Source organism: Meriones unguiculatus, chromosome 1 (assembly GCF_030254825.1).
Source record: "Meriones unguiculatus strain TT.TT164.6M chromosome 1, Bangor_MerUng_6.1, whole genome shotgun sequence".
NCBI classification, from domain to species: Eukaryota; Metazoa; Chordata; class Mammalia; order Rodentia; family Muridae; genus Meriones; species Meriones unguiculatus.
This window is the reverse complement of record NC_083349.1, coordinates 128673318-128693434: the sequence shown is the minus strand read 5'-3', so window position 1 is coordinate 128693434 and position 20117 is coordinate 128673318. Positions and strand designations below refer to the sequence as shown.

The 20117-nt window shown below is 44.6% G+C and overlaps 1 protein-coding gene across 22 annotated transcripts in view; it reads right to left on the bottom strand.

Moving 5' to 3' along the window:
• Window positions 1-20117, bottom strand: part of Myt1l (myelin transcription factor 1 like) — a 392362-nt gene that overhangs the window by 208599 nt on the left and 163646 nt on the right. Inside the window, exon 4 of one of the 22 annotated variants that reach the window (XM_060366567.1) lies at window positions 6775-6828. The exons of the other annotated variants lie outside the window; for them this stretch is intronic. The gene's annotated coding sequence lies outside the window, so the exon portion shown is untranslated. The remainder of the gene's footprint in view (window positions 1-6774; window positions 6829-20117) is intronic. 22 annotated transcript variants of the gene reach the window in all.

The following is a 20117-nucleotide window of genomic DNA, read 5'->3' as shown; positions in this document are numbered from 1 at the left end:
CTGTATGTCAATGAGATACATGCTAGAGATGGAATAGAAAGTTCCTAGAGGCCAAAAGCTACAGAAACTTACTCAAGAAAGAGGCAATTTCAGAAACATTCAACACTGATCCACAGCAAAGATATGTAAATTATATTCTAATAACTTCTAATGACAAAAGACCCAGAAGTTGGTCTATATGCAAGGCATGCATATGTGAAGTAGCAAAAATATAAACAATAAAATAAAAATTAAAGGTGTGAGTCTTGTTCACTTCCCTGGTGAACGATTTTCTCTAAACGTGACTAAGTAACTAAGCTTCACAAATTCATCTAAAATTTTAGAGAAGAGGAAATACATCTGAATTATTCTATGAATCAGTATTGCCCTGTTACTGAAATGTATGGACAGGACTAGGAGAGAACAAAGTACAGACAAATAACCCTTATGAATAGTATGATAACCCTCATGAATATTAAAATAACCCTTACAATATAAGACGACCCTTATGAATATCAAAAGGCATTCAAACAAATACTAACAACCAAATTCAGCAATATACGAAAATGGCTATACACTATATGACCACGTGGGATTTTTCGCTGGAATGTAAGGGGAGTTCTCCATCTAAAAATGTAATTATCTAGTAGATCACAGCAGTAGTATGAAGGCCATACAGATATGTGAGCATTCCAGTCAAAGAGATTGAAAACTGTAGAAAGGAACCTTCTCAACATGAAAGTGTACATGAAAATCCCACAGATTACAGCACTGTCAGTCGTGAGCAATAAATGTTTCCCCAAGATCTCCCACGAACAAGGATGCCTACTCTCTTCCCCTCTACTCAGCCACTGTGCATATAAAATAAAGTATATCCGATTGAAGAGAAGTAGAATATTTCTGTTATCAGGTGACACATTGGTATACAGAGAATTCTTACAACTAGAACTCAAAAATTAGCAAGTTTGGAGCCCACAAAAAAGAACAATATAATAAAATAAGCTGTATTTCTGATCACAGCTTCTAGGATCTGAATTTGTGAATCCTTCAAACAGCATTATGTTGCAATTCCAAGCTGTAAGGGTGGCCTGAGGGATGGGCTTCCGTTAGGTCATGAAGGGGGGACTCTATCAAGCAGCTTGAGGAAAGTCCCCTTAATTCCTTACTCCACATCAAGACACATGGCAAAGATAATCTTCACCGTGACAGGCCCTCACTGGACACCAGATATGTCAATGCCTTGATACTGAACTTCACAGCTTCAGATGTGTAAAGAATAATTTATGTCATTTGTAAGCCATTAATTTAATAATATTTTTATCTAATACCTGGAATTGACTGAGAAAAGTAAAACTAAAAATATCAAAACCAAAAATTGCAATAAAAAATTTCTGTCCAGATTACCAATGTAGAAGGTAAGGTCACTGAGAGTAAACTGAAGAAAAAGGGTGCAAGTATTTACCATAAAACTATAAAATATTGGAGTTTGTTTTGTTTGTTTATTTGTTTGTTTTTTTAAGACAGGGTTTCCCTGGTAGCTCTGGCTGTCCTAGAACTTACTTTGTAGACCAGGCTGGCCTTGAACTCACAGAGCTCTGCCTCCTAAATGCCAGAATTAAAAGCATGCCCTCTATAAAATATCATTTTAATAAATAAAACTGCCTGTATAAAATATGGTTTTATAATATAAATAAATGTAAAAATTTACATAAATATAGAAAATTCTCATGTTCATGGATCAAAAGACTTAATATTAATACAGCAATACGCCTTATTGTTCTGAAGATTCTATCAAAAATACCTGATATATACATCCATGAAATTATTAAGTCAGTTCTAAAACTTCCGTGGTAATGGTAATAGGACCTGCGATAACGGAAACAATCTTGAGAAAGAAAGAAGTTGGAATCAGTCTTTGGTATTTATAAGACTGCTATTAAATAAATAATTAATTAATTTAGAAAAAAATGTGTGCTGTATCAGGAGGAATGTGGGAAAGACTAATGAGAGAAGCTTGTCACACACAGACAAAACTCTCGTTGGTTTCTCTTACATAAAAGCCCAGAATGGACAAATCCACAGGGCAAAACTCTTAGCAGTTTTCGATTGCTAAGCCCGGCATTGCTGCAGGAATAACACAGCAGGCTCATTCATATGTCTTCACACAACACCTTCAAGCCGATTGGAATTCTGCTTTGAAGCAAAGAAACTAATGTGGATAACTGTTCAGCTGAACAGCTCTGTGGATATTCTCAGTCGCTGACTTAGGTTTTTAGTCACTTGAAGACAAAAGAATCTTGCCCCCAAATGTGGTAACATATTAATAAGAGCATTGTGTGAAAATGCTCTTCAGAACATAAAAATCAGAGGACATACAGTGAGGGTGCAGATTTCCACAAATAATGCACAACGGTTTTGTTCTAATACTGGACACAGTTAATACCGTCGACTTGGAAGGATCTAGAATTACTGTGAAGACAAGCACCTGGGCGTATCTGGGAGGATTGCCTGGACTGGGTTAAGTGAGGGAAGGAGACCCACTTTAAATGTGACCCTGCACTCGCTGTCCCAGGGGCCGAGGTCCCACACTGAATAATGAGGAGAAAAGCTGAGTTTAAGTATTTATTCCTCTTGCTTGCTGACTGCAGATAGAAGGTGACAAGCACCCCCAGCTCCCGCTTCCATGGCCTCCTGGTCTGCACCCTCAAACCATAAGCCACCATAAACTCTCAAGTTGCTTTTGTCAGATATTTGTCTCAACAATGAGCAAAAGTAACAAATGCAGTGCTTTTCACAAAGCACAAGCTCATGATAGGTCAGATTTTTTTTTCTTATCTTTCCAAAAATGTGTGAACCTCACTCAATTCCTCTGAAGGGAAAGGACCCATTTCACAATTAGGAGTGAAGCCAGTGAAACTCTGACATGATGCAGCATCTCTACTCCATATCCCTAGGCAACCTCACTGCCTAACACCACCAGCCTGAGAAGTATGATGTAGAAATTTTGCTCATGAGAGCTGAGAGCCCAGAATCGTACTAGGAGCTGTGAACTTGCATGCCCAGAACAAGCCCGGCATTGCTGCAGGAATAACACAGCAGGCCCATTCATATGTCTTCACACAACACCTTCAAGCCGGTTGGAATTCTGCTTTGAAGCAATATCTGCCCTATCTAAATGCTGCTGTTTTTCTCAAACTGTCCCTGTGCATGCCAGCCCCTGCTTATCTCTTCCTTGTATAGCAATTGGCTGAAGGATGAGGGTTCCAGCCATCTCCACTTCCTGATGGTCAGTATCTTAGCATCAGGGTACCCCATACTGCAGGGAATCACTGCTTAGGGGGATTTGACAAGCTGTTGCCAGCACCATCAACATTTTTCTCAAGGTGGGACACATACCTCCACCATGTGACTTAATGTGACTTAATGACGTAAGCTGATCTGGCTCAGAATTTCGGCTCAGAATTTCACTCTTTCTCAAGGCTTGATAGGCTTTAGGAAAGGCTTGCAGCAGAACGTGGAATCTCAGCCTTCTTAGAGTTGAGTGGCAAGAATCAGACAGGAGAAATGGGATACATTAGAAGCAAACAGGATTGGTCAGAAAAGAAATCATCAGCCTCAGTGTCCAGCAAGGGGCAGACAACCCGAGGAGCTCTGATGAACTCATTTTTCCTATGGTTACATCTCATAGTTGGAGGAAGTCACATGGTCATCGAGAGCAGAATGTGGCCAAAATCAGTAAGCAGTCCTTTCACTATCTCAAAAATGAAGACCAGTGATACAGCAATCTATATTATACCTGGTGCAAATGCTGTGGTTATCAGCAGCCACACATCCAAGCCTGCTTGGACAATAGGCAGGCTTAGCTTTTCCCACATCTTCGGTCACTGCTGGTCACCTTCCCTCGTTATGGTAGGAAGATCTGCTGACTGAGTCTCGGGCCCCTGCTCAGCACTGCACACACTGACGATTCTTTTCTGGGTCCACAGTTTTAAACTCCCGCAGTGGAGCCCTTGGCATTTCTCCATCCCTGTCCGCCCACATACTACAGTGACAAGGGGACAAGTCTCACAGAACTGCTATGACCTAGTTACTCTCCTCAGCTCTTGTGTCAGTGGGCTGACCATCTCAGGGATCCAGCACAGCATTCCCAAGTGGCACCAGCTTTTCTGTCCCACGCAGAGTCATGCCTGGCTTGCTCACAGCTTGAGATGGCCTGGTGCTTCTTCATCTCACGAGCGCATGTTCACAGCAGAACCTACCTCAGAGAGGCAGCCTTCCCCATCACATCCATGACCATCTCCTTCTTGGAATTAGAATTTCTTCACACCGTTTTCTACTTCTCTAAGACTACCTGATACAGCCTACCTTTGTTATGGTTAGTGATAGTTATCATCTTTAGTCCTACATTTTCCAGGGTTCCTGGCAGAATTTGTTGTATTCATTACAGAGTCCCCAGGCATCACTTGGGCTCAGAACAGCCTCAGTAAGCATTAGCAGAGTTGAGTCTGATCCAGGTGGCCCATTAGCCAAAACAGTACAACATCCAAGCATCTCCGCATACACCCCAGAGCACCGACTTAGTCCTACCTACAACATGTTCCCACCTAAAAAGAGGGAACCTATATGATAAGTACACAAATTCCTTGAGAAACAGGGGCTAAAGCTGAGCTTAGGGGACATACATTGCTGTCTTTATCATAGAGAAAAATTGGGAACCCCATATATGTTCATCCATAGGGTCCCATGAAACAAGAAACAGAGTGACTATCATGCAGTTGAACATTTTGAGAGATCTTCTTTTTTTTGCACCAAGAGATTAAAAAAAAAAAAAAGAAAAAAGACTAGCCTGAGAGACAGGGAGGGAAGTGGAGGAGCAACATCAGGAGGAGGGAGGGGCAAGAGAATGGACATTAGTGCTGCTTGCTCTTTTCTTTGGTATTGTGGTGAATAAGTACCTTTGAACCTCCCTGTCCTTCAGGGTCGCACACTGCGTGTCATCCTCAGAATGTGTTGGGGTTCCCCTGCTTCCCCATTCCTATGTGGGCATGTTTGTCCTAGACAGAGGTAGAGGTCGTATTAGCCTGCAGCCGGTACTTCTTATGGCAAATTTGAGTGTACGATTGTTACCGGTTTTGGTGGACCCTTTTGTAGGTTTCTAAAAAAGTGAAGAATTGGAGGATTATGCCAGCATAATTGTATTTCTTGGGGTCTTGACAGCTGATAAAGGACTGTTATGGAGAGAACCAACTGCCCCATGATTGGATTTGAAGCCTCCCTCACAGGAAGGGATCTATACCGGCTTCTGTAAATTCTATCAAAAGCTCATGGTGGTGAGGTTGTGGATCCTAGGGAGGAACCTTCATTCCGTTGTTCAGTTGAATTGACACAATGTTGAATTGTCTTCTAAATGTATGTCATGTGTTCCCATACACAATTACTGCTCTCAGCCTCAATCAGAACTGTGCTCAATCAACCCCCTCTGTGTTGCTTAGCTCTTACTCAATCTGACACAAGCTGGAGACATTGTGAGGGGACCTCAACTGAGAAAAATGTCTCCATCAGATTTGGCTTGTATAGGCAAATCTGTGTGACATTTTCTTCACTAATGATTGGTATGTGAGGGCCCACCCCACTGTGGGAGGTGCCACTCCTAGGCAGCTAGTCCTGTGTTGTTGAAGAAAGCAAGCTGAGTGAGCCACTGAGAGTAAGCCAGAAAGCAGTCTTCCTCATGGCTTCTGCCTCAGTTCCTGCCTCCATGTTCCAGGCCTGCTTGAGTTCCTGCCTTAGCTTTCCTCAACATATTGTTGACTTCAGAGGTGTAAGCTAAGTAAACCATATTCCCCTTTCCCAGGTTGCTTTTGGTCATGGCCTTTATTTATCACAACAATAGAAACCTAACTAAGACACCCTCTTTGGGGTTAACTGCAATGAACTTTTGGCTCTACAAGATCCCAGTAATAAATGACCATTCATAATAAATATATAAATGAGTATTCAGCCCCAAACAAGACAATTATTACATCTCTTCCAAGACTTGAGAAATATCAAGGAGGCGGTGGTAGAGAGAATGTAAGAGATGGAAAGAAGGAAAAGGGCTATGAAGTTCCACCTCTGAGCAAAACACAAGATACTGCAAGCATGAACTTCTAACTACTGCTTATGGCTTCACTGGTCTGCCTAAGAATGGGCCCACCAGCAATCAGAAAAGGGTGGGGGAGGGCCTCAGAGGCCCCCAGCCCTCCATTGCTCTCAGTTGTACACTCACTAGTAACCCTGCCAGGCTCCAATGGATAGTCTTAATCTAATAATTACCTGGCTAAGTGGCCCTAGTTACACTAAGTGAGTCATGAAACAAAATGAAAAGTCAGGAATTTGGGAAAGAGACAGGTAAGGATGAGAAGAAGACAAATATGGGAGGGATGTAAGAGAAAATTGGGGGAGAGTAACCAGAATGCAACATGTGTGTGTGTGTGTGTGTGTGTGTGTGTGTACACATGCGTGCACATATGAAATTGTCAAAGAATCAACTTAATTTTTTAAAAAAAGACTCCTCTGACTTGATAAAAAAGCGGGCTGAAGATCAGGGAGCAGTGTTTGTGGGGTGCTTGGCATCACCATGTGTTCAGCACAACAGCATGGAAGTGACAGGTGCAGGACAATGTGCAGACGGTACATGTCAGCAGTGTGCTCAACCACATCTGGGGAGTTCAAGCTCTCTGCAGCCTTATGTGTGCCGAGACTGAAAATCAAAACATAATTGCATTATCTTGATCATTATTACTTTTAGTAACTTACATTTTATACTCATTCATCCAGTTAGGGTGCTGAGTGAAAGGCAAGAGACAAAAGCTGAGGAAAAAAAAAACATGCAAAGTTAATATCAGGTCTCATGCCAAACAGCATAGGAGCTCGTCCTATTTTCTTTGGGGAAATTTTCCATGCCTGGTGAAGGACTGCCTGTCCAGGTGAACAGGCAAAGTGAAGCTGCCCTGTCCAGGCTTTGAGGTTAGAACTACCAGGAGCAGGTCAAGACAGACTTCTAAGGGGCCCATGGTGACCAAGGGTATTACAACAGCTTTTAGCAAACTGGCGGCTCTGTCAGTTAGCAGAAAGCCCATGTGGCTGAGGTGAGAGTGACTTTTCAAAGATACATAGCAATGTGTGAAATGAGCACGTGGTCCTAGGCAAGAGATGATACACAGTTCTCGTCTTGGTGTGGCCAACTACAGTGTGTCATGCTAACAGCTGGTGGAAGTCTTTATTATAGAAACATATTCATCTCTCCCAGGCTCATCAGAGGCACCACAAACGGATCAAGTCAAAGGAGGGAAGAGAAGACTACAGAGGTCACAAAGGTTTTAGACAGGAATCATATCTCTGAGGGCTTCTTACCCTGTCCCCTGCCATTGCTGTAGCAGGCTGCTCTGTTACCATGGCAGTTATTTAACCCCTCTGAGATTGCATTTCTTCTCCTATAATACTGAGGAACACATATCACTAGTCGTTATGAAATGGAAATAAAACATGAGGTAATACATTCAAAAGCAGCCAGCAGGGTGGTTGGTGTGGGGCAGGCAGTGAGTGGATAGCCTCTGCTGTAAATTCATAACATGAGAACTCATATAAGAGAGGCCCCTGTTCTGTAGGCCATGTGTGCAGAATACCTGCTTACTTCAGTGCAGGCAACACAGAAGGTGACAGAAGAGAACCACAAAGTCATGAGACAGCATTCCTCAGAAACTGCTTGCACATAGTAGGCTGAGTCAGGAAGAGGATCCTTTAGGAGAGGCCATCAATGAGTGTCCAGTCTAAGCATGAGTGACCGGTGAATGGACTCAGGACAGGGTACTGACCAGGAGTCCTGAGCAGGGTAGCGGGCTTACTTCTCAAAGTAGGTACTGGATATAAAAATGTCCCCATCAAAGGTAAGGAGAAGGACCCCTGTTGTAGCATGCCCACCCCACATTGAAAGGGCTGAACTTCATCAGGGAAGTGACAGTAGATTCTAAACCGTTCATGACAGTAGTTCACTGCAGCAGCCCAGTGAGGCCACAGCACCCTGCACTTCAAAGAAACGGAGTTTCACAATGAGGATGAGCAAAAGCATGAGGCCACAGTGCCTGTGCCATTTCTTGAGAATCCAAGGAAGCATTGTGCTGTTTGACACAGGTGGGCCTGTACCTGGAAGTGGCTTTCTAGTTTCCCCATGAAATACCAGAGAAATAGATTTGCTACTTCTAGAAAGCCATGAGAGAGAGAGAGATGTGCTGAGTAATGAGGATGACAGACAGCTGGGTGTTTTCTGTGAGATGCAGAGGTGAATCAGACACCACACACACACACACACACACACACACACACACACACACATTCTGCAAAAGAGAAGGTGTCCTCCTCATCACACAGAGAAGCTTATCTAGGCTTCCCACAAAGATCATATGTTGTTCCTCAAACAAGAAGTAGTGCCGGGGGCCCTGGACACAAAGATTGGCTTTTTCGACAACAGCAAATTGGGAATATGGCCTGCGAGTCCTAGCTCTTGTCACTGAACATACAGGATGGACATCTGCCCAGGCTAGAGGGATGAGCAGCAAGCATTTTCCTTCCAGGGGACCTCATGGCTTGCGGCTATTTGTCTGTGCTGTGGATACTCCATCGTGCCAATGGCTTCCTTCTTTTCTTCTTTCCTTCCAGCCTACATACCTACCTTCCTTCCTTCCTTTTCTTCACTTCCCTGTATATGGAAGTGTAGGAGATAGGTAGTGAGGTCCTTCTTCCATCTCTGTGCACTCAAATGCCTCACACACTGGGAAGACTTCTGCTTCTCCACTCCCTGTCCCTATTTCTGTGCCATCCCTCCTGCTGCTCCTGTGGGAGGCACTCTCTGGAGAAGGACCACAGATCATGAGATGTTCTGAGGTAAAATCTGAGGTCACTATGGTGTTCATATCAAGGCCCAGATCGATAAGAAGCTTGTTCCTGAGAGCAGTGGCCATCTGTCTTAAACATTCCATGGCTTAGCAGTGAAGCCCACTCAAGAACAACATTTTTAGCTATTGATACTGCTGAAGTTTATCAGCCAGAGCTTCAAGAAATGTTTCTCCTAATAAGCAACACGGTGAGAGCAATGCTCGAAATCTCACTCCAGAAAAAGCAGGATTCCACAGTGATGGGTGCTACTCTAAGCGATAGATATCAGAAGACATCCTGACCAAAGCTGTCCCAGTGGAAGCCAAAACCAAGCATGTCAGTCTCCCTTGCGGCACCTGGCTAGCGAGGACCCTTCTCAGCCTATGCTGGAAATGCAAGGCCACACGTTGCAGTTGCCGAGCCCAAAGCACCAGAGATAGCTCCTTTGTGCACAGTCCTTCACATATGGCTAGACAAAACTGGTTTTGAAGCTCTCATATTTAAATATATCCCCAAGCTACACTTCTATGTGCCTCCCAACGAGACTTCTGCACTCTGGAGGCTTTGTGCTCGCAGCCGAAGAGTGCTCCGTGAATGCTCCCATCTGTGCCAGACTCCGAGGCTGAGCTAAGTCTGCACTCACAGAGATGGGAGGGAGCTGGATCCTGGGCAGGCTTCCAGTCGCTCAACATTGGACAGAGGTACCTGCAGGCCTCATTTAGTCCCTTTTGGAGATAAAATTATCTTTTTACCACCACAAATATTTTCTGCTTTTTAAATAATCTGGACATTAAAAATAAATAAATTTGTACAACCCAAGAATCAGGCTACATGGTGTTGGTCCTGGCGGTCGCACAAACAAGCAAGGCAGAGTTCAAATGAATGGTTGCAGTAGGTTGTTCTGAGCTACGAGTCCTGCTCATTCTAGACTGCAGGTAGCTGTTCTCTCAGGGAAAATCTAGTGATGTGCGGAAACACATTGGTGTCGCAAATGTGGAGGAAAGAAAATTGCTTCTGGTACTCAGGGGACAGAGGCTGGGATCCGAGGACACCCTGGGAAGGACTGGCAGTTCATTTGGCTATTAGCTTATACAGGGGAGGCCCTTGCAAAAACCATGGTTTATTCTCTTGTTTGCTGCAATGGGGACATGTGGCCAAGCCAAGCCATAGAGGGAGCAGGGTTCGTAATGTTTTTGCTTGCATCATTGCCTGTCAGAGATGTCAACAGCTGCTAAAGTTAGATGGCCAGGCCTGAAGTGACCTCCTGGGAGCCAGGCAGCCTGCTGACAGCTGAGATGTCTGTTTCCTCCCACAGCAAAGCCCAGCCCAGCAGGGACCTCAGAACTGCTCAGAGCACCAGTAGGCCAAACAATAAAAGCATTGGTGACCTGGAAACAAAGCCAAGACTGCACAGAGCAGACCCAGTGGCTTTTCCCAAAGGTGGGGAGCCCGGCTCCTTTGTTCACATTCACCCACTGCAGAGAAGTGATTTCTTTAGCTACAGCGACCACTCCCTAGTGTAAGTTACTAAATCATAGGTGCGGGCTTGGTTGGCCTGTGAGCTGCTGACCTTCCTGCAGGGGCAGATTCAGTAGCTTCTCAGCAGACCATCTCGGTTTTCAGCAAGATGAAAGCTCTAGATTTAGCCCTTCAGAGGGCGGGCAGGTTCCTTTTGACCTCTTTGTCTTTATTCAGTTTGAAAAGCATAAAAGGAAGTCTGGAAGACAGAACATTGGGAAGCCATTCCCTAAACCCTCACAGCTTCTGAGAGGGCCATGGTAAGTAGATCACAAATGGAATCTCAGGAGACACTACCCAGAAAAACAGGGTTGTCACAGAACATTCCCTGCACTCACCTCTGCAGCTCTTGCCTGTTAAATGTCACAAGGACTTACTCACAACTGGTCTCAGATCCTGTTTGTCATTCACTGTTGAGGCGAGGTGGCTAAGCTGCCACCTGCTAATCCAGACTGATTTTGTCTCATTTAAAGGCTGATGGAAACGCCATAACATAACGGAGGCAACATGGCTATTATCTCTGAGCAGTTCTTAGTCTATGCAGAACTGAGAGCCCATGAGGTTAGGAGAGAAGGCTGAGAGTTGGAGAAAGTCTGAGAATGAGTTGGTGATGTATCCGTGAAGGACCTAGGTGCCTAGTCAGCCAGATCCAGGCCCTCTGCCACCCAGGAGAATAAATAACACATGGTTATTATTATTTTTTAAGAGCAAGAACTACATATTATTGTTTTAAGTGATACAAAGTTAAAATATAAAGTATGTGATATGTCAAAGCTGTCAGTCACAAAATCCATAGATGGCAATACAAGAAGGTTATTTTCCATAAAAAACAAATCTTTTTTCTTTTTTATTATTTTTTATTAATTATACTTTATTCACTTTGTATCCCCCCCATAAGCCCCTTCTTTCTCCCCTCCCGATCCTACCCTTCCTCCCCCTTCTTCACGCATGCCCCTCCCCAAGTTCACTGATAGGGGATGTCCTCCTCTCCTTCCTTCTGATCTAATTTTATCAGATCACATTAGGAGTGGCTGCATTGTCATCTTCTGTGGCCTGGTAAGGCTGCTCCCCCCTCAGGGGGTGATCAAAGAGCAGGCCAATCAGATTATGTCAGAGGCAGTCCCTCTTCCCATTACTATGTAACCCACTTGGACACTAAACTGCCATGGACTACATCTGATAACACCTGATTATTGCTCCAGGAGACGTAATGTAAGAGGAATGTAAGGGTTGGGATCTGGGAGGGAAATGGGAAATATTCCTTCCTCGTCTTTACCTCACCTCACAGCCATCCCTACCTCACTCTCACCTTATCTCATGCTTACCTTTACCTCACCTTATTCTTACTCCTCCCTTACCTCATCCTGACTTTCCCCTCACCATCATCTCAGCACACCTTTCCCTTCCCCTCACCTTCAGCTACATCTCACCTCACCCTTACCACATCCTCACGTTCATCTTCACCCTACCTCACCCTCAACTCCCCTTCATCGGCACCCTTACCTCCAGCGTCGCCTCATTTTACTTCACCTCACCCTCACCTTCTCCGCCATCTTTACCTTCATTCTCACCCTCACATCACCTGACCCTCACCCCATCCTCACTCCACCTCACCAACACCTTCACCTCTCCCTCCCCTCACTCTAATTGTATTCTTACCCTACCTCACTTTCACCTCATCCTGATTTTCCTTCACCCTTTGCTCACTCCACCTCATTCTTGTTTTTGCCCCACCCTCATTTCACCTCAACTCATCCTCTCCTCACCCTACCTCTCCTCATCCCACCATCACCTTACCCTTACCTCAGCCTCACTGTACCTCACTCTTACCTCACCCTCACATCCCCTTCCCCCTCCATCTCCCTTCCTCCACCCTTGACGGTTGATGTTGCCCTCTGAGTACATTTGTACACAATGGTCTCTTCAGCAAGGTCCTGGTTGAAACCTCTTGCCAGGGTTGTGCACATAGTCTGTGACCTCCTATCTTCACTCAAACATATGGATCCATTAGAGGTTGACCTAATTTTATCTAGTTGCCACATTTGCTAACTAACAAAGGAATGAGCTATCAGAGAGTGCATTGGCTTACTGGAAGTCAGCACCCAGGATCCACATCCCCACTCACATCAGGGAGTGCTTGCTGCCTGAGTATACAGTATGTTTCTAAACTTGAGAGGTGCAAGGATTCCTCCAGCTAGCTGACCAGCAAAGGCCCTTCAAAGGAATAAACCATAGAATCATTGCAATTTTTAAAAATTACCAATAAGATTCATTAGGTATTTTACACAGAATGATGCATGTGTGTTTGTGGGTAGGCTTTGAAAGCAAGTGAGCTCCATATTAAAGGTGTTTTCAGAATTCACACATTTGTAGTAATTATCCTTTCACCCACTGGCAAGCACGGCCAGTGAGCTCCTCTGCAGGATTACCAAGTGCGTGGCATGCTGGCTTCAGTGTCAAGGCTCAGTCTCTCCTCTCGTGTGTGATATTCCCGTGGCCACATGCTGGCTGTCTAAGCTCTCTAAGACCCATTTTTAACATATGTGGAATGAAATTTTAATACTACAATAGCTGTGAGCTCTGCTAGGCAATAAATCCATCCATTCATCCACTCATCCATCCTTCCTTCCATCTACTCATTGATAGGGGTGTTTTAAAGATTAAGGGAGACAATGCATTTAGCGCCCTTCCTGTAATCTGGCCCGTAAATCCCGGGGTAGCAGCTATTACTGCAGTGCCTCCTGTGAAAGGACCACCAGCCGCCACCTTCTTGAAAGGCAGGATCTATGATTAGTTTCTCCCGTTCCGAACACTTCAGTGGTTCTTGATTGCTGAGCAAATTAAGCACCCGTTCGTCATCCTGCTGGCATGCCCTTTCTTGGCTCACATTATCTCAGAAGCCTCCCTTATCCCCCATAGCCGCTGTCATTTTCTTTCTCAGATCCCTTCAGCCCAGCACTTTTCACTGCTATGCAAATGCATTTCCTTGTTTCTGTGCCTGCTGTATAAAGGCCTCCCTTTAAATGCAATGTATACATTTTTTTATTTGTTTTTTGGCAAGGATCCACGGGTGTAGTTGGCGCCCAATAAGTGCTTGAATAACAGTAAGATTTATGGTTTACTGTGAATTCGAAGGCCATTGAGGAAATGCATAGTTTATTTTTTTTTTGGAAGTTAAATTTTTATTGATTAGAAGTCTGCATGGTTTAAGATTAGACAGTGTGCTGGGATTTATTATGAAAAGTCTTTTTCTTTGCTAATTGCTCATCTGCCTAATTCTCAGTCATTCTAAATATGTATACATTGCTGGTTTCTTTGTAGATCCTTCTAGAGCCTTTGTGACTATGTAACAAAAGAATACCCAAGCTCCCCTTTTATCATGTAAGAGGCAGTCTGTGTGTCCTTTTCATCTGCCAGTGCATCCCAGGGATGCGTAGATGAAGTTAATTAGATCTCTATAGTATATAATGACTTCATAGAGATCTAATTAATTTAACCCTTAAATCACTGACTCGGGATAGGAAGTCACTTATGCAAGGTCACCTCAGAGCCAAGCCCTCATCCTTATCCTGCTCAAATGACAGCTGATACCTAGTTACAATATGTACGGCCAGCCTCCAATGGAAGGTGGCCTGAGAGTCTCAAAGTCCCACACATGGCAGATGCAAGCAGCTTAACAGTGATATATTCCTATCACAAAGTGTCGCAGCCCACCTCGCGCTCTGTGATGGTGACCACTCCGGCTGGGAAATCTGGCAAGCAATGCTCCTGTGTTTGGTGCTAATTGAGAATTCCTCTGCAGAACAGTCTCTGTTGCTATGGACACCATCCCCAAGAGGAGGTTTAGAAATTCTTCCACATGTCTGCATGTGCCAGAGAAAGCCTGCCTACTTCCTCTTTAATTCTCAAAGAAATCTCTGTGTGTGGGTGGAAAAGAAATCACCCAACACTGCAATAATCCAGCAACAAAACAAATGCATTTACAATGGCCTTTCCAAGGACCCAAATTTGAAAAACTAATCACACCCAGTCACTTAAAACAAGGTCATCCCTGCTTCTGCCAGGGCTTCTGTGTGTACTGGGGCCCAGAACTTGTCCTGAGAGCTAGGTGACATGGCTGCTGTGATGGTGTACATCTGAGGAGTGCCATTCCTCCCAGTCCCACTTTTTAGAGACACAGAAGTTAGCCCAGATGCAGGAACATCAGTGGCAGAATGGCTGTCAGGCAGAGAGGAGATGGCTCCCGAACTACTTGGCCACCGTTAGCAAAAGGACATGGTGTCATCTGATGTACTGATGTACTGCCACCTTAGGTTGAAAGGAACGTCAAAACAGGCTCCTGTTGTCCTTTCTGCATGCTCCATTGGCCCCACTTTGCCAAGTGGGTCCTTCGGGCTTGCCCAACAATGGCAGCACTATCTTGAGGGCCCCACATCTCTGGCTCATTGCTATATGGTCCTTCCTTCTTCACAAAGGCTTCTGGGATGGGCAACAAGCTGTTTTGGTTAAAAGGAACTCAAGCAGAGGCTCAAGTGAGCTCCAGTGTGAAGGTCTCATCTCAGAGTCGGTGAGGAAATGGGGGAATACACCTTCACATTACTCTTGGGCAAACAGAACTACGAGTATGAGAGAGTGTTCCTCCACTGCCCCATGCTTTTGGGCTCCAGAAGAGCAGACCCCAAATATCAGATCCAGGTTACACCTGACACATTTTTGAACTTGTCAGCACTTTGTGACAATTGTTTTAAGAGAGCGTGACTGTCACTAACATGGTAACACTGTCGATTATAAAACCAACTTTGCTGTTCAAGTTACATCCTCACAGTAGGTACCCAGCAGCCGGGACACACGGTTGATATGCTCAGAATGCATGAAATAGTGAGGAAACAGTGCTAACTAGAAAACAAAGAAAACTGAAGCATTTTCCATGGGTGCTGAGTCCAAGTTTGAAGTTTGAAATGATTCCTGTTTTGAATAATACCAAAGTACTAAACTCAACTACTCTATTGAAGATGGAATCACTCAGTCAAAATGTAAATAGTGAAGTACCTGGGGCAGGCTGCCTGGGTAATGCTTGGCTTGTGGGACTTCCCTGTGATGTGTGTCAACAGAAACTCCGAATAACCACAAGATGTGTCCCTCACGGCCTCACCCCCTGAGGAGCTCTGCGGACTCTGGGGTCCTCGGTAGCAGGGGGCCACAGGCCACTGTGACTGTGGTAGAGCTGGGTCTGCCCTTTGCCACAGAGAGACTCTTCCTCCCATCCTCAGCAGTCATCTTTCTGAAGGAGAAATCTTCCCACCCAGAGTGGGATCCCAGGTCACTCAGCCCATTATAAACACTTCAATGGGAGACATTATCGTTATTATCCAAGATAATAGATTGGATCTTAGCTGCAACCTTTTTTATTACTGGAAAATGAGGCTCTCATCTTCTCATACTCTGTAATGACATCTACTTTTATTTATTGATGATTTTATTTTATACCTAAGACAAGAATGATCCAATCTTCAGAAAATGTAATTTAGCAGGGTAGATTTTTTTTTTTTCAAAAGCTCTTGTGCAGTGCCATCTGAAGTGAATAAGTATTTTGACCTGGAACAGGAAAGATCTATGGCTGTCATGGAAGGCAGCACCTCCGGGAGCTGTGACCACACAAGATAAGATGCACGGTACAGTGCTGTGGACTAGGGTCAGGGGTGTCCCAAAGAGCTTTCTCATCCAACATGGGGCACAGCTGCCAGTGCTTTAGAGGAAAGTAAATGCCTGCATACACAGTGTCCAGTCTTCCCTATTCTGCCCCTAGTGCAAACAAGAAAACTTTGTTTGCACTCTGAAATCTCTCCTCTCTGCATCTGTGACGCACCTTGTTTTCTTTTTAGGTTCAATATATTCTTAGGTTTGAATGTTTTTCCCCCTTATGGCAAAATGCTAGTTAAAAAAAAATCACAAATGAGTATAAGGATGGACTATGTTGATGACAATTGCAGATAACATTTTTCTGATAGAGTTCTCAGAAAGAAGGCATGGCACACTATAAACATCTTTTACATTTTTTCACATTTGTAAAATGAATAGGTGCTGAGGGAAGAGAGAACAGTATGAGGCCCTTGCTGGCTCTGAGCACCCCAACACGTTGACGCTTGAAGTAGCATAGCATAAAAATAGAACCGGTGTGCTTGCTGGCTGGGGTTTGCACAGGCGAACAGGAGCAGGATGTATTTCAGTACAGTCAATACAACAAACTCCAGGGTAAAGTACACGATTCGTCTTTATGTCCAAGGGGTGATGACCAGCCATGATAACTAGGAACAATTTTGGGTTAAACCAAAGTTAAACATTTTCCAGCTTGGAGACAATGCTAATAGGTATCAGATCTGACCAGCTTAAAGGAGCTCAGTCTCCCAGAGAAGTATGCCACATGGCCTGGCTCACGGAGATAGGGGTTTCCACACCGAACCAATGGAAAGAGCCCAGAGCAGGGACAGCATATATTCCTGCCGTCTTGGATGCCTTTCAGCTTCTAGAGAAAGTGCAAGGAGTGTTCATTGTCACTGGCTGTGCTCTTTAAACTGGGCCATATGCTGAGTCTGCCTTCTATAAATAGGGCCCCAACTGCAACAAATTCATCTCCAAGGCTGAAGCCTGCTGTGTCCATAACTGCATGATTTAAACGGCTCTGCCCACACATCAGGCAGCCCACTCAGTCTCTTGAAAAGCAAAGCCCAAGTATGAGCACTTGATGCACGGGACACTTGAGAGGCATTTTGAATTCAATATGCCAAAAGCTTGATTACGTTTCTGCCTCCAAGTCTGTCCCTGTGTCCTGTGGCTAATGATACCCACTGCTATCCTATACTTCATGTTCCAGCAGCTCATTAGCCAAGAGCAAAGCACCGAGCAGACAGAACAGGGATGAATTTCAGTGTGTCTTGGTCCTTGGTGGCTTCTCTTAGGTTAGTGAATAACCCAGAGCACAGAGGACGTTGTCCATTGGGCTCGTGATGGTTTCTACCTCACACAACTGTTGTAAGAACTGCCTTATAGCAAGAGATATATGCATGGAAAACCATTTGAGAGTCCTGCACATGGCTCACACAACAAATCAAGCAAGCTGCCAGTACCCTAATGAAGTCTGAGGCTGGGTTCAGGTTCTGGCATCAATGGCAACCACCCCAACAGGGCATGTTACTGTAGTTTGGTTGTGACTGTGAAGAACTTGAATCACTTTTCCATCCATGGCACATGGCACTCTTGCCTTCTGCCTAACAGCAGCCTATTGTTCTCACCATCATGGTGAGGGACAGGATGAGGATAAGATCCAGGGAGACAGTGCAAAGCAGTCTGGCATCAGTGCTCAGCCTGCATTTCCCCCTCACTCCTGTCCCGACTGCTTAGGACTGCATGTCATAGTGATGGCATATGAGCCATCATGAGTATGAGATACAGCTCTGCTGTGTTTGCCCTCACAGCATCCCTGCAGAGCAAGGAGCCACTAGTCCACACAGACCACACACCTTCTGGGATCCTTGTCCTGAGATGGATGGCCCAGCCCCTCCAATGGTACAGCCCCAACAGCTCAGGAGACCAGTGAGATCCTCAGTGACAGACAAGTTGGGATGGAGAGGATCCAGTATGGATTTCAGGCTGAGACAAGCTAAAGATGTGTAGAGTATCATAACTCAAGTTGGCCAAAGTGGACTTTAAGCATCAAAGGACAAAATGAACAGACCATGAAATATACCTTCTTTTCTAATATTTTTCCAAAAAACAAAACAAAACAAAAAAACTCATAGAGAAAAATATATTTTTAAGTGTCAATTATAATTTCTCCCAGAACGTGAAAAGCCCCAAAATGTAATGGGTATCATCTAAAACAGGTATCTGGATTAAATTTTTGATTAATAATTTATTAGATGAGGGCTGTCTAAGTGAAGAATTGTTTTTCAATTTTGGTTTGTCTCTTTGTCTCATTTTCTTGTTCACAGAAAAATAAAGTCAGCCGTGTGTAAAAATATAATTTCAAGCAGGAAGAGTCACAAATATTATGCACACAGCACACACACCTTTCAGCTAAGAGATTCATAGCTAAGAGATTCCAAATCAGTTCTTCATGGTGTTATAACCATGGAGGTACATTGACAGATGTCATTCACATGTTCCTGATGGTGCCTAGACCAGAAATCCAGATGAATAGAAGCTCTGTTCTCTGGTGCTAGGCAACCAGGACCCTCCGTGGGCTGCAGGTTTCCAGTCAATGGACACTTCCTAGAGGAAGTGCAGATTTTAATGTCTTGTCCCAAGTGCATGAAAATATGCTCTCTGATCTTTTACTATAGGAACACAACAAAACCTACAAAGAAATCTTTCTTTGACCTCTTATTTGTTTTAGCTGCTTCTCGTTCCTTAAAAATAAAAGCCCACCCCATGTGTGTCTCAGCTTGCAGAGAGAGGAGAAACCGTGGGTGGGAGCATCCTGAGACAAGCTGGAGACCTACAACAGGGTAGGCTCCTGGCAGGATCTGGGAGTGACTCTAGTTGAGACTCCTAGTAGTGGGGCCATGGCGAATGAAGATGGGACTGCTAGTGGAGGGAGGGGAGCACCAACCAACCAGAGAAAAAAATTTGACCCAAAATTTATAGAAGACCAACAGAGCCAACTAACCGGGGCTCGGGGGTTGTGCATGTATGTGTGTGTGTGTGGGGGGGGGTGAGACCTGTGGAGACTGAAGCACCAAACAAGGACCATACCCTGGACCTAGGCCCCCTACACCTACACGGATGTAGCTGATGGGCAGTTCCATCTTCATGTGGGTCCCCTGGTAAGAGGAGTGGGGCTATTTCTGACATAGACTCTGTTGTCTGCTTTTCACTCACTGCTCGTCAGGCCACAGGGGAAGAGGATGTGCTCAGTCCTGAAGCAACTTGATATGCTGGGGTGGGTTGATGGTGGGGGCTCCTATTGTCTGAGAGGAGAGAAGGGAGGGGGCTATGATCAGTAATAAAGTAAATAAATAACTACATAGATAAATAAATGATAAAATAAAAATAAATCCCACACTTGCCTGATTATCAACTTTCAAGCCACTTCAGTGTTTATTTTTGGTTTTTTTGTTGTTGTTGTTGTTTGTTTGTTTTAAATCAGTTCATGGCAATGGGTTTTACCAGAGTTACCAAGGATCTCCAGTTTCCAAATCACAGTGGCTGTTGTTCTGTGCTCATCTGCTCAGCCTTGGAAGAGCCTCCCTTGTTTCCACCTCTCTTTCGTCCTTCCTTTTTTCCTGTCGAATCAATGTCTGTCCTCTTCCTAGGCCCCTCTTCTAGTCTGTTTCATGCCCCCATGGCTTCTGTGGTCCCTGTACTTATGTGAGTACCCTGTAGACAAGTGGGGTCCTGAAGACAAGTGGGAGCATAGAAGGCATCTTTGCAGCATTGCTAGATCTCCTATTAGGAGGGGCAGTAGCAGTGCCTAGTCTTTAGAGGAGGGGCAGACTTCAAAACATCCCTTAGAGGATGCAAGGATCTCTCCAATCACTGTGCCACCTGGCTAAGGGTTGTGAGGTGTCCTGGAAGGGTTGCAACCTCAAGGGTGGCATTTCTCTTAGCCATGGACTGACTGTCAGGATGGACTCAACTATGAGCCACAGCAGCTCATCTTCCAACTGGACAGGAAATGGAGGTACCAATACTACAGAGCACTTGTGGAGCAC